Consider the following 14,708-nt stretch of genomic DNA (forward strand, 5'->3'; position numbering starts at 1 on the left):
ATCTCTGCTACATCCCATCATCCAGCTCTGCTACATCCCATCATCCAGCTCTGCTACATCCCATCATCCAGCTCTGCTACATCCCATCTTCCAGCTCTGCTACATCCCATCATCCAGCTCTGCTACATCCCATCTTCCTGTCACCTGTTATTCCGCACAGGGGGAATAGTTTGCATTCTCACGTGACACAACAAACTCCCCATGTGACAGCAGTGACCGGCCTCCGCCAGCTGCTCTGTTATTCTTAGCCTGAGCCCCGCCCACCGTGCCCGCGCCCCACTCCCCCCGCTCCCCACTCCCCCCGCTCCTCTGTGGTTACAGCAGCCAATCACAGGCCGCCTGTGTGCGCAGTATGATCAGAGCATTGGCCGCCCCCCTCCCCTGTACGCTACAAGCCTATGACGTCACGGAGAGGTCGCTGCGATCACTGGATGCTGGGAGCACTGACTTCTGAGCAAGGACGCAGGGAGCGTAAGTGACTGCACCCTCCTGTGCACACCGTGACTGCACCCCCCCCCTCAACCCGTGCACACCGTGACTGCACCCCCCCTCCACCCGTGCACACCGTGACTGTAACCCCCCCCCCCTCCCCTTCATGCACACCGGGTCCTGGCACGGAGCAGTTATATCCTGTAGAAATTATGAACATTAGCCTCACTGGTGGTTAGCGGCAGCATTGTCTCTAGATAGCTGGCAGAGAAAGGGTTACAGGGCAGCAGCGCGGAGTATAGGATCGGGTAACAGTGGGCGAGAGGGTGCAGCACTGTATCATCTACACCGGCACTGACCCTTCCCAGACCCCGGGAGTAATGTATAATGTGCGGATCCATCTGTCCAAATGGGAAGGTGGAATGTTCCATGGGATCTAATCTATCTATCTATCATCTATCTATCTATCTATCATCTATTATCTATCTATTATCTATCTATCTATTATCTATCTATTATCTATCTATCTATTATCTATCTATCTATTATCTATCTATCTATTATCTATCTATCTATTATTTATCTATCTATTATCTATCTAACTATCTATCTATTATCTATCTATTATCTATCTAACTATCTATCTATTATCTATCTATTATCTATCTAACTATCTATCTATTATCTATCTATTATCTACCTATCTATCTATTATCTATCTATCTATTATCTATCTATTATCTATCTATCTATCTATTATCTATCTATCTATTATCTATCTATCTATTATTTATCTATCTATTATCTATCTATCTATCTATCTATTATCTATCTAACTATCTATCTATTATCTATCTATTATCTATCTAACTATCTATCTATTATCTATCTATTATCTACCTATCTATCTATTATCTATCTATCTATTATCTATCTATTATCTATCTATCTATCTATTATCTATCTATCTATCTATCTATCTATCTATCTATCTATCTATCTTTTATCATCTATCTATCTATCTATCTATCTAACTATCCATCCATCTATCTATCTATCTATCTATTATATATCTATTATCTATCATCTATCTATCTATCTATCTATTATCTATCTATTATCTATCTATTATCTATCTATTATCTATATCTATTATCTATCTATCATCTATCTATTATCTTTCTATATATTATCTATGTATCTATCTAGCTATCTATTCGCTATCTTTCTATCTATTCCATATGTATCTATCTGTCCTTGGCCGGGGCCGCACTACTGACACCGTGGGGCACATCCTGACGCGTCTCGTGTGCCCTTAGGGGGTATTTCCAGGTGATAGATTGCTATTACGGCTGATATAGTCCTTATACATGGGGTCACCACTTGGGGCATTTCCTGTGGTCAGGGTGGGTTTAGGATCACAGTGATTCTGGAGTCTGCACAATTGGTATCTGTCTATTGGGGGATTAGAATACGTTTTGGAATAGGGTGTGCTTACATTTGCAAACCCTGACCCCTATCCATAGTGGCACATTGGCTGAGAATGTATTATGTAGCTATCCAGTGGGATTTTCTCCGGCGTGCTCGCCGTCACACATTTTGGGTGGGGTCCTGGCATTGCTGCCAAATAATCAGAACGAAAAGGAACCAGTTCTCCATGATAAAATCTTCTCGGTCCCGGATCCTGTGTAATGTGCTCAGTGTAGCACACGATGCGTTATCTGACCTTTAGGTGAAGATATTGGAGCTTTATAGCATTCAGCTTTTATTTCAATTTTATTTTTTGTATATTTCAATATTACAGCAGTAAGAGAAAAATATTCTGGCCTTCCTGCCTTTGATCTTTTGTATATTTTGTAAACATTGGATTTTCAGTGCTAGTGAGGGAGGTGAGGCCTCCATATACCGGCACAGGCGGCCGATTCACCGCTGCAGTTGTCATGGAGACGACACAGAACGTAGTGAGCGGCTACCATTATGCCGTACAGGGCATTGTCCTTCGCCTGTGAAATGCTTCTCACTGTACACGGAAAGCAGAAAGAGAAAGAAAGAGTTAATAATCCCTCCCTTTAATTTGGCTTTATATGGAGGTTACAACGGAAAGTTTGAGTGTAAAGTATCTGGGCATAGTCCCAAAAGGCTGGGGTGGTAGGAGACGGAGCTCTGGAAAAAATGATGAATTTGGCTTTTTGTAGAAGGGTTAAAGATTTAGGCCTTTTGTAAAGCGCATAGATATAAATGTGGGGGATTCAGATCCCAGCATTCAGCACAATTACCAACACTCAGACATTGTGGGAGGATGAATTGTTTTACTTGTGACATACAGTAATGTTTGATTAATCATCACAACATGGAGGATTACAGGAATGAACGGAAAAGGAATAAGATAAAGAGGTCACACAGTACAGCATTAAAGAAAACCCGTCCTCAGATTGATGCTGTCTGAATTTTCTGGCAAGTTCCCTTAACATAGTTTGATAATCGAAACGGCGCCATCTGCTGTAAACAGTCCCTCCACAGAATAATCCTGCAGCTGTTGTATGCTCAAAAAAACCATTACCTATTGAAACCCCGACATTTTAACGCCACCAGTCCATGCCATTCAGAGATTATATCATCCTCAGCAGTCACAATGATATTTATGACAAGTGACTGCTGCTGCCAGTGATTGGCGGCAGCAGTCACGTGAATGAATATAATGGTGCATTATGTGGTTTTCACTGTAATGGGAAGCACCGTAGAAATCGTGGGGGACAAAGACCCTGTGCAAGAACAATATATTGGCCATTTGCAGTCTAGTAACTCATCATAATTCACAATTACAGCTTGGTGAGTGGTAGTGGCCCCTTTACCTCTTGGCCCCCAGTGCGACTGCACAGGTCGCACCATAGGTATGTTCACCCCTGGTAGGAATGTCGGAGCAGGGGCGGACATATCATTGGTGCAACCTGCGCAGTTGCACAGGGAGCCAAGAGGTAAAAGGAAGCATTTCCATTACCAAAACGTGGAATTATGTATTGCAATTTATTATACTGAAAAATGGGGAAAAAAATCCAAGTGAGGGGAAATAGTAAAAAATACTCCATTTCCCCCCCAGTATCTTTTTTTTTTTTTTGGGGGGGAGGGGGGAAGTTTTCACAGCTTTCCTTGTGCGTTAATAATGACCTGGCAAATTTATTTTTCTGGTCAATTTTGAGTAACATTTTCAAGCATTTCAAATATTCATCATTTAGAGTTTTGTATGTTTTCAATCTACTATATAATTGTCTAAGGGTCACTTCCGTCTGTCTGTCCTTCTTTCTGTCACGGATATTCATTGGTCGAGGCCTCTGTCTGTCATGGAATCCAAGTCGCTGATTGGTCTCGCCAGCTGCCTGTCATGGCTGCTGCGACCAATCAGCGACGGCCACAGTCCGATTAGTCTCTCCCTACTCCCCTGCAGTCAGTGCCCGGCGCCCGCTCCATACTCCCCGCAGTCACCGCTCACACAGGGTTAATGCCAGCGGTAACGGACTGCGTTATGCCGTGGGTAACGCACTCCGTTACCGCCGCTATTTACCCTGTGTGACCAAGTTTTTACTATTGATGCTGCCTATGCAGCGTCAATAGTAAAAGGATCTAATGTTAAAAATAATAAAAAAAAATAAAAAATCATTATTTACTCACCTTCCGCTGCCTTTCCCGCTCCTTGCGACGCTCCAGTAACCGCTCCATGCAAGTGGCAGGTTCCGGTGGCAAGGATGGTATGCGACAAGAACCTGCCATGACGTCACGGTCATGTGACCACGACATCATCACGGGTCCTGCGCTACCAACCCTGGGACCGGAAGCTGCCGAGTGCACCGCACACAGGTGACAGGACTACAAGGGCTCCCTCAGAAGGTGAGTATATGTTTATTTTTTAGTTTTTAACCTGTGACATACGTGGCTGGGCAATATACTACGTGACTAGCCAATATACTACGTGGCTGGGCAATATACTACGTGGCTGGGCAATATACTACGTGGCTCTGTGCTGTATACTAAGTCACTGGGCAATATACTACATGGCTCTGTGCAGTATACTACGTGGCTCTGTGTTGTATACTACGTCACTGGGCAATATACTACGTGGCTCTGTGCTGTATACTACGTGGCTGGGCAATATACTACGTCACTGGGCAATATACTACGTGGCTCTGTGCTGTATACTACGTGGCTGGGCAATATACTACGTGGCTGGGCAATATACTACGTGGCTGGGCAATATACTACGTGGCTGGGCAATATACTACGTGGCTGGGCAATATACTACGTGGACATGCATACTCTAGAATACCCGATGCGTTAGAATCGGGCCACCATCTAGTTTATTTATAAATTCCTAATTTAAAAGGGATTAAATGAAACTTGTACCTTTTTTTTAACTTTTTAAAAAATATTTTTAAAACATTTTTTTTAATTTTTACTTTGTTTCATCATCCACCTAGGGAACATGAAATGTGATTGTTTAGTAGCAGGGCTGTGGAGTCGGTAAGCCAAACCTCCGACTCCAACTCCTCAATTTCTATGATACCGACTCCAACTCCGACTCTACCAAAATGGGCTTTGACTCCACGACTCTGACTCCACAACCCTGTTTATGCATGAGCACTGTGTATACCCACACCCCACCTTTGATTGGCATCTCTTCCTGTGCAGAGTGTAGGCCGTCCATCATTGTCGCACGGATTAGGCAGAGCTCATCATTGAGAGGATTAGCAGAGCTGCAGCAGATATAATGAGGATTTTCTGAAAACTACAGCAATTAGCCCAGTAAGTGACACATGTAATGCTGCCCTTAGATTGGGAACCATAACCCTGGTGGCATGGCACCTTCCTAGGTGCACCAGGTACTCATGCCGACCTTGTCTCCAGCCGCAGTTCTCAGCTGTAGATTATGGATTCTCATCTTCAGTTATTTTTAGAAAACAATTGATTAATGGTGCTGAATGAGATGGGAAGTTGCACGGATGCAAAGCGGCTTTTCTCTCCTGCAGTCAGTTTAGTGATTATCCGGTGTTGAGATCTTGCAGTATTAGTTTTATATCTCGGCAGCTTATAGACAAGCAGTGTGAATCCATAAAGCGAGCGCCCTATGGATACCTGGACCTTTCCTGGAGATGGTTGTATATAATATAGAACATATATTTTTTATTGCTTTCAGCATCGCACTAATTCACATAACTATAATAACTGGCGCAGGGAATTTTATCTGGCCCTGATTGCTATGATAGTATAGCTGTGTGGCTATGTCACTGAGATGAATGTGCAGGACGAGGTGTGGCAAAACACTTGTAAGGGTGTGTGTCCACGGTCCATAATGACGGCGCTTTGGACGGAGCGGAAAACCCGCGCCGCCCCCTTCTGTACGCGCGGTGATTCCGGATGTGTTCATTGCACACATCCGGAATCTCCGCACCCTATACATAAGGCCCTGTGATTTACCTTGCGGCAGCGGAACATCGCCGCAAGGTAAACAGACATGCTGCGCTCTAAAAAGACGCGCCGCATGTCCATAAACGCAGGGCTGCCGGATGCGTGTTCGCACGCATAGTGGAGATGGGATTTCATAAAATCCCCTCCACTATGCTGTAACATCTGGACGCTGCGGGTTGAACGCTGCTTTCAATCCGCAGCTAATCCGGATGTAATCCTGAAAGTTTTTCTTTTACATCATTTTTTGGTTTAATATCCAAGTCCTGTTTTTCTATTCGCCACGACAGCACCCACTAGAGAGAGGGGATCCGCCCCTAGGAACAGGAAACCTACAGAGAGATAAAAGGGGCGGCCACCCCTCGCTCCTCTCCTCAGTTGGTTTCCTGTTCCTAGATGGAGACCCACAGAGAAGACTCTATGGATAGGAAGAGGAAGACCTGCCTGGACTACCGCCTGTCGACTCTGCTGAGCGGCAGGGGTTCCAGAGCAGGTAGACAGAGTCGGGGGAATGATCCTGCGGGCTCCCCCCTCATCTGGTGCGGCTGACAGGCAGCCTGAAGTTATCCAACGGTCTCCCTGCTGGGACACCGTTGTGGAGACGCCGACAGTGCGGGTACCTGGTGCGACGTCCTCCGGTGTGCGTCTGAGCAGCGGTGAGACGGTTACACGATACGAGGCCCTCCTGTCCCTCCAAGGTAAGAGGTGACATGGTGGGATGCAGCAGGCAGCGGCGTCTCCCGGCATACAGGACGCGGGCGCATGCGCAGTAGCGTCGGCGTCCCGGAAATGGAGAGGAACTTCCGGGGCACGGTGTTGGAGGCAGCGGAGAGTGGGGAGGTCGACTCTGATATTTCTCAGCAATCTAATTCCTCAGAGGAAGAGGACTTCGTCTGTTTTCCAACTGAGGGCATAAACAACCTAGTAAAATCAGTGAGAAATACGATGGGGGTGTCTGAATCAAAAGAACCCCAGACGCCACAAGAAGTTATGTTCGCTGGTCTTTCTCAGAAGAAAGGCCACGTATTTCCAATAAATCAGGCCATAAAAGATCTCGTTAAAAAAGAATGGAGTAGAGGTCAAAAGGGGTTGGTCCCAATATCCTGTAAGAGGCGCTACCCCTTTGATGATGAGGATTTGAATACCTGGGCCAAGATACCAAAAGTCGATGCGGCAGTTGCGTCTACATCTCGACGTTTCTCCTTACCAGTGGAGGATGCAGGTTCCTTATCAGATCCTATGGACCGGAAATCAGACGCACTCCTTAAAAAATCGTGGGAGGCCTGTGTCACGGCATTCAAGCCGGCTATTTCAGCCACATGTACTGGCAGATCAATGCTAGTTTGGCTGGATCAGCTGGATCAGAAGATTAAAAGTGGCGTATCTAGAGAAAAATTAAGGGCATCTATCCCTTTGATTAAAGGTGCTGCGGCTTTTATTTCAGATGCCTCAATTGATTCCCTCCGCCTGGCGGCCAGAACAGCTAATTCGCTAATACGGCTCGGCGGGCTTTATGGTTAAAAAACTGGAAGGGGGATGCCCAGTCAAGATCCAAATTATGTTCCATACCCTGTCAGGGTGAGTACCTGTTTGGCACAGTCCTTGATGATATTCTCACTAAGGCGGGCGAGAGGAAGAAAGGATTCCCTAATCCCTTTATTCCGTCTTACAGAAGGGCGTTCAGGAAGCCACCATTCGGAAGAAAGGGAGACTTCAGAGACAGGTGGAATAATAAGGATTTCAAACAAAAAGGAAATCTGTTTAATAAACGCCCCTTCAAGCCAACCGATAAATTCCATCAGTGATATTTCTCCGGTGGGGGGAAGACTAAAACAATTCAGTCATCAATGGAAAGAAATAACAACTAATCAATGGGCTATTAAATTAACATCCTCAGGCCTCACACTAGACTTTATTAAAACTCCTCCGGATTCTTTCCTTCTTACCACCTTAAGATCCAAGCCTCAGCAAGAGGCACTTGAAACCGAGGTTAAAACCCTCCTACGCAAACATGTCCTAGTAGAGGTTCCATCTTCCCAGATAGGGAGAGGTTTTTACTCTCCATTGTTCCTGATTAGTAAGCCGGATGGCTCTTTCAGAACTATAATCAATTTGAGGAAGCTGAATTCCTTTATAAAACCTAAAACATTCAAAATGGAATCCATTCGTTCAGCTATAAAAAATCTATTTCCAAATTGTTACATGGTAGTATTGGATCTAAAAGATGCTTACTACCATATTCCCATTCATAATTCACACAAACAATTTCTTCGGGTAGCAGTTTGTATAGAGGGGCAAATTCGTCATTTACAATATAGAGCAATGCCCTTCGGGTTATCTATGGCCCCAAGGATTTTTACTAAGTTACTATCAGAAGTAATGTCCTTTTTACGGGTAAAGGATACTTTGGTCATTCCATATCTAGATGACCTGTTGATTGTAGGAAAGAGCCCCCTACAGTGTGAGCAGAGATTACGGGAAGTAGTCATATCCTTACAATCCCTGGGTTGGCTGGTTAATTGGGAAAAATCTAGACTTCAGCCTGTAACGTGTCAGAAATTCCTTGGGCTCCTTCTGGATTCCGTTGACCAGATTTGTAAACTGCCTGAGGATAAGAAATTCTCCATAGTTGATAAGGTGTCCTCAGCAATAAAAAGACGTAGTATGTCACTAAGACAGGTCATGTCATTGCTAGGCTCTCTAACATCGTGCATTCCTGCGGTACAGTGGGCACAGTTCCATACTAGGCAGCTACAAAAATTTGTATTGGAGGAAGACATTAAGAATAGAGGATGTCTGGATAGAACAGTTTTTCTAACATCGGAAGTATTACACTCCCTTAGGTGGTGGTTGGATCAGAATAATCTTTCAAAGGGGGTTCTGTTGTGAATTCTGTGGCTGAGTTCACTTCTGTGGTCACAAGTGGTATTGCAGTCTCTGGGCTTCCTCCCTCAGGTGTTTTGGTGAGCTCGTTGGCTGCCTTGCTATTTAGCTCCACCTGAGTCTGTCTTCCTTGCTCCTTGTCAATGTTCCAGTGTTGGATCTGAGCTACTGCATCTTTCCTTGGCCTGCTGCTCTGCTAGATAAGTGCTTCTAGTTTGTTTTCTGTTTTTTTCTGTCCAGCTTGCTATTGTCTTTTGCTGGAAGCTCTGAGAAGCAGAGGGGTGCACCGCCGTGCTGTTAGTTCGGCACGGTGGGTCTTTTTGCCCCTTTGCGTGGTTTTCGTTTTAGGGTTTTTTGTAGACTGCATAGTTCTCTTTGCTATCCTCGCTCTGTCTAGAATATCGGGCCTCACTTTGCTGAATCTATTTCATTCCTACGTTTGTCTTTTCATCTTGCTAACAGTCATTATATGTGGGGGGCTGCCTATTCCTTTGGGGTATTTCTCTGAGGTAAGTCAGGCTTGTATTTCTATCTTCAGGCTAGTCAGCTCCTCAGGCAGTGCCGAGTTGCATAGGTAGTTGTTAGGCGCAATCCACTGCTGCTTATAGTTGTGTGAGGATAGATCAGGTACTGCAGTCTACAGAGATTCCACGTCGATAACAAAAAAACGATGATCAAAAGGCCAAAATATGAAAAAATACCAAACTTTATTAAATAACAACCATATAAAAGCATATGATCATAGTGTAAAATACAGGGAGAGCACACCCACCCATAAGATACCATCATACATAATACGCACACCCACAGGATATATATGACAATACACGATCGTATATTGGGACAATACAGGCACACAGACTAACCAAATGTAACTAGTATATATATCTCTATAATGACACCTGGCCCGATCATTGCCCATAGGGGAACCTCGCTCAATCATATGTAATGTACATCTGTACAACAAACCTTTCCCCATACCCCCATAGTCTGTGGCACACACGGCTCCAAAGCCCTATAGTACCCAACCAATATTAACATAATCACCTGCTCCAGACGATGGGGGAGTGTAGTCAATCCTGCGGAAGCGCGTCCGCCCCGACGCGCGTTTCGGTCACCTTTATCAAGGGGCCGCACATACACACACCTCCCTAGTCCTCCTATTATATAGTCACCGGCCGCCGCGTGGATACCGCGCGGCCGGATGTGACGTGTACACCCCCCCGGGGGATGTGACGCGTACTGTTGCCCAGTCAGCGGGCGGCGCCAGCCAGCGTCGGCGTCACATGAGAGGCGGGGCCGGGGCGGGCCCAGCACTCATGTAGAGACGCCGAGAGCAGGCAAGCGCAGCGGTGAATGGGCACAGCACGCGTCAGGGGGAGGACTTGAGATACACCACTACCGCCCTGATACAACAAGTACCCATATAAATTACCTCCCATAACAACCAGTACAAGCCTGTGGTGGAACTAAGAGATATTTTCCCAAGACGTACGCAATATACAGGACCAGAGACAGACAACTGGAACAATACATTAAATAATAATCATCGCATTTCCAATCCTCCAATATGAACATCGCCGCACCCAGACTATTCAGTATGGCTTGAGTATTGCGTTCATAGTGCTGGCAACGTTCTTGCTCCAGTATACGTGTCCAATCCAATCCTTTATTGCTCCCCACTCTCGCATAAATCACCACAGTGTGCATGAGCGATCAAAACTGAAATATTAAAAGAAAATAATCAACCAAACATCTAAAAACAACATATAATTAAAAGAAATAATGTAACAATGGTACCAAATGAACATCGGCGGTACGGTACCGTGGTTATAAGAAGGGGGCATAGCTAATATTTTCGTTGAGTCCAGATGGATGGACCGTATCCAGGGTCCATATCCATCTGGACTCTAGCTGTGCCAACCTCCTAGTCATGTTACCACCACGGATGTTCATATCCAGCATATCGATCCCCCTACATCTCAAAAGGTCCCCATTACAATCATGGTACCGTCTGAAATGACGTGGGATCGTTTTAAGTGCCGTGATGTCCTCGGCATTAGCCGCCGCCGTGATCCCTAGGATGTGCTCACGGATCCTTATCTTCAATGGTCTAGTGGTCATACCCACATAAATTTTCTGGCAGGGGCATACTGCATAGTAGACCACATATCTACTATTACACGTGATCCTTTTATTGATTGAAAACCTGCGTGACCCTGCCTGATTCTCAAAGTGGTCTATTCGATCAATATTAGTGCATGCCACACACCGGCCGCATGGGAAACACCCATTCGGTACCTTAGCCTGATCCAAGAATGTGCTCCCAGGCGGTCCGGTGTAGTGGCTACGAACCAGATGATCCCTCAAATTTCTTGATCTTCTGGCTGCTATCGCTGCCTTTTCGGGTATAAACCTAGAAATCACTGGGTCCGCTTTAAGAATATGCCACGATTTGTTCAATATTTCTCTCATACGACCAAATTGGGAGTGGTAGTCTGTTACAAATCTAACTCGATCCTGGCTATCCCTACTAGTCTGTTTAGGGCCATATAATAATACATCCCTAGATGAATATTTAGCCCTATTGTAAGCCTTCTTAATCATTCGGTTGCTAAACCCACGTTCTTGTAGTCTCCGCTTAAGATCTTCAGCCTGTGTATAAAATTCTTCATTATTTGAACACAGTCTGCGTAAACGGAGAAACTGTCCAGTGGGAACTGACTGGATCATGTGACCCGGGTGGGAGGAGGACGCGTGCAACAACATGTTTGTAGAGGTGGGCTTACGATATATGCTTGTTTGCACCTCCCCCTTCTCATCCTTTGAGAGTAGGACATCCAGAAATTCAATAGTTTTAGAATCGTACTTATAGGTAATAAATATATTTAACTGGTTGTCATTTAATGATGCCATAAACCTTTCCAGATCGTCACTCGACCCCTGCCAGATCAGCAAAATGTCGTCGATGTACCGTGTCCACGAAAGGACACGGCACATCGGCGACGACTGATCCGGCAGGGAGAGGTCCCTCTCCCACAGCCCCAGGAACAGGTTGGCATAAGGCGTGCAACGGATGTTCACAGATTTTTATGCAGCTTTTGAGTGAGCATAATCAGAACATAATTACTCAATTGGATACCAATATTGGGAGAATGGAAGATGAATTAAAATCTCTAGGTACAACGGAGAAAGTAAATATGTTTCATAGTCAGTTGGATAAAACTTTGGAAACAGTGGTCAAAAATATTCGGACAACCCAAATTAAAAAACTAAATAGAGACCGGAAGGATTATGAGAATCAGACGGTCTACCTATGGCGGAAACCACATGTACAGGGTCACCGTGTGGCCCGTACCCCATCACAGACATCAATATCATCAGCGAGCGATGTATCTGAAGTATCTGGGTCATCTGTAACCACCAAATCAGGATCTATGAGACACAATCAGAGGGATCATACGTTCCATCCATATAAACGTTATGATCGGTCCCCGGTGGCTACCAGATACAAAAATAAGGTAATTAATTTGAGTAAACATATCTTCTCAGACGTTGATTTGAATATCTTAGAAAAGGGCCTGTCGTTCTCCCCAGCAGCTAGTTTTGATGCATTCGCTGCTGTGAAAGATTTGCATTTGTTTGCCCGTTCTTTGATTTTTAAAAAACATTTCTTTGATGGCAACCTCTCCCAACTTTTTCCAACAGAGGAAGAACAAGTAGCTTTGCGTATATTGGAGGAATTAGCCATTGAGCACAATACTCCGGAAGGAGGTAAAGTACCAACATCGATACGTATAAAATCTAAAAAATTCCCTCCTCTATCAACTTGTTCTAATGTAGATCTGTTCGTTCAAATTGTTTCTAAGGAATTTATGAGTATTCCACGGTGTGTGTATAAGGATAACCTGACCGGGGAAGAGAGGGGGCGTCTGCGCGTCCTTCAGGAGGTAGAGGATGTGGTATATAAACCAGCTGATAAGGGGGGCAATGTGGTAATTTGGCCAAAGGTACTCTATGAAAAGGAGGCCTTTCGCCAACTAAACAATACCACATGTTACAAAAAACTAACATTCAACCCATTGTCCTCCTTTACCACACAATTACATTTGATTATCAACCAAGCGAGGGAGCAGGGCACCATAACCAAGGAATTGGCTATGGCACTGGTGGTGCCCGAACCAACCATCCCTACGCTTTATTTACTACCGAAAATCCATAAGGACGCGCAGACTCCCCCTGGACGCCCAATTATTTCTGGAAGGGGCAATTATCTTGAACACGTAAACCGTTGGATAGATTCTAAGCTGCAACCGATTGTGGAGGGGTTGCCATCATTTTTGAAAGATACGGGTGAACTGTTGAGGAGAGTAGACGGCCTACAGCTCGATGATGATATGGTGTTTGTGACTGGGGATGTGGAATCCTTGTATACGAGCATTAAGCATGCGGATGGGATATATGCCACAGAAGTTTTCCTTAGTATGTCCAATCTTCCGATGGACATCCAGAAATTGGTGGTTGAATTGTTAAGATTTACGTAGACACATAATTTTTTTGTGTTTAAGGGGTCCTTCTTCCTACAGCTCCAGGGAACAGCGATGGGGGCGTCCTTTGCCCCGGCTTATGCCAACCTGTTCCTGGGGCTGTGGGAGAGGGACCTCTCCCTGCCGGATCAGTCGTCGCCGATGTGCCGTGTCCTTTCGTGGACACGGTACATCGACGACATTTTGCTGATCTGGCAGGGGTCGAGTGACGATCTGGAAAGGTTTATGGCATCATTAAATGACAACCAGTTAAATATATTTATTACCTATAAGTACGATTCTAAAACTATTGAATTTCTGGATGTCCTACTCTCAAAGGATGAGAAGGGGGAGGTGCAAACAAGCATATATCGTAAGCCCACCTCTACAAACATGTTGTTGCACGCGTCCTCCTCCCACCCGGGTCACATGATCCAGTCAGTTCCCACTGGACAGTTTCTCCGTTTACGCAGACTGTGTTCAAATAATGAAGAATTTTATACACAGGCTGAAGATCTTAAGCGGAGACTACAAGAACGTGGGTTTAGCAACCGAATGATTAAGAAGGCTTACAATAGGGCTAAATATTCATCTAGGGATGTATTATTATATGGCCCTAAACAGACTAGTAGGGATAGCCAGGATCGAGTTAGATTTGTAACAGACTACCACTCCCAATTTGGTCGTATGAGAGAAATATTGAACAAATCGTGGCATATTCTTAAAGCGGACCCAGTGATTTCTAGGTTTATACCCGAAAAGGCAGCGATAGCAGCCAGAAGATCAAGAAATTTGAGGGATCATCTGGTTCGTAGCCACTACACCGGACCGCCTGGGAGCACATTCTTGGATCAGGCTAAGGTACCGAATGGGTGTTTCCCATGCGGCCGGTGTGTGGCATGCACTAATATTGATCGAATAGACCACTTTGAGAATCAGGCAGGGTCACGCAGGTTTTCAATCAATAAAAGGATCACGTGTAATAGTAGATATGTGGTCTACTATGCAGTATGCCCCTGCCAGAAAATTTATGTGGGTATGACCACTAGACCATTGAAGATAAGGATCCGTGAGCACATCCTAGGGATCACGGCGGCGGCTAATGCCGAGGACATCACGGCACTTAAAACGATCCCACGTCATTTCAGACGGTACCATGATTGTAATGGGGACCTTTTGAGATGTAGGGGGATCGATATGCTGGATATGAACATCCGTGGTGGTAACATGACTAGGAGGTTGGCACAGCTAGAGTCCAGATGGATATGGACCCTGGATACGGTCCATCCATCTGGACTCAACGAAAATATTAGCTATGCCCCCTTCTTATAACCACGGTACCGTACCGCCGATGTTCATTTGGTACCATTGTTACATTATTTCTTTTAATTATATGTTGTTTTTAGATGTTTGGTT

At 45.0% G+C, this 14,708-nt stretch overlaps 1 protein-coding gene across 3 annotated transcripts in view; it reads left to right on the top strand.

Annotated features, from left to right (window-relative positions):
- The first annotated feature begins 402 nt into the window (after positions 1-402).
- The window catches only part of SFXN3 (sideroflexin 3), a 44,179-nt gene continuing 29,873 nt past the window's right edge, over positions 403-14,708 (top strand). Inside the window, exon 1 of one of the 3 annotated variants that reach the window (XM_069753739.1) lies at positions 403-471. The gene's annotated coding sequence lies outside the window, so the exon portion shown is untranslated. Of the gene's footprint in view, positions 492-12,474; positions 12,541-14,708 lie in introns of those variants that run through there. The other 2 variants (XM_069753740.1, XM_069753741.1) reach the window with 2 other exon arrangements.

Source organism: Ranitomeya imitator, chromosome 2, assembly GCF_032444005.1.
Source record: "Ranitomeya imitator isolate aRanImi1 chromosome 2, aRanImi1.pri, whole genome shotgun sequence".
Classification (NCBI taxonomy): domain Eukaryota; kingdom Metazoa; phylum Chordata; class Amphibia; order Anura; family Dendrobatidae; genus Ranitomeya; species Ranitomeya imitator.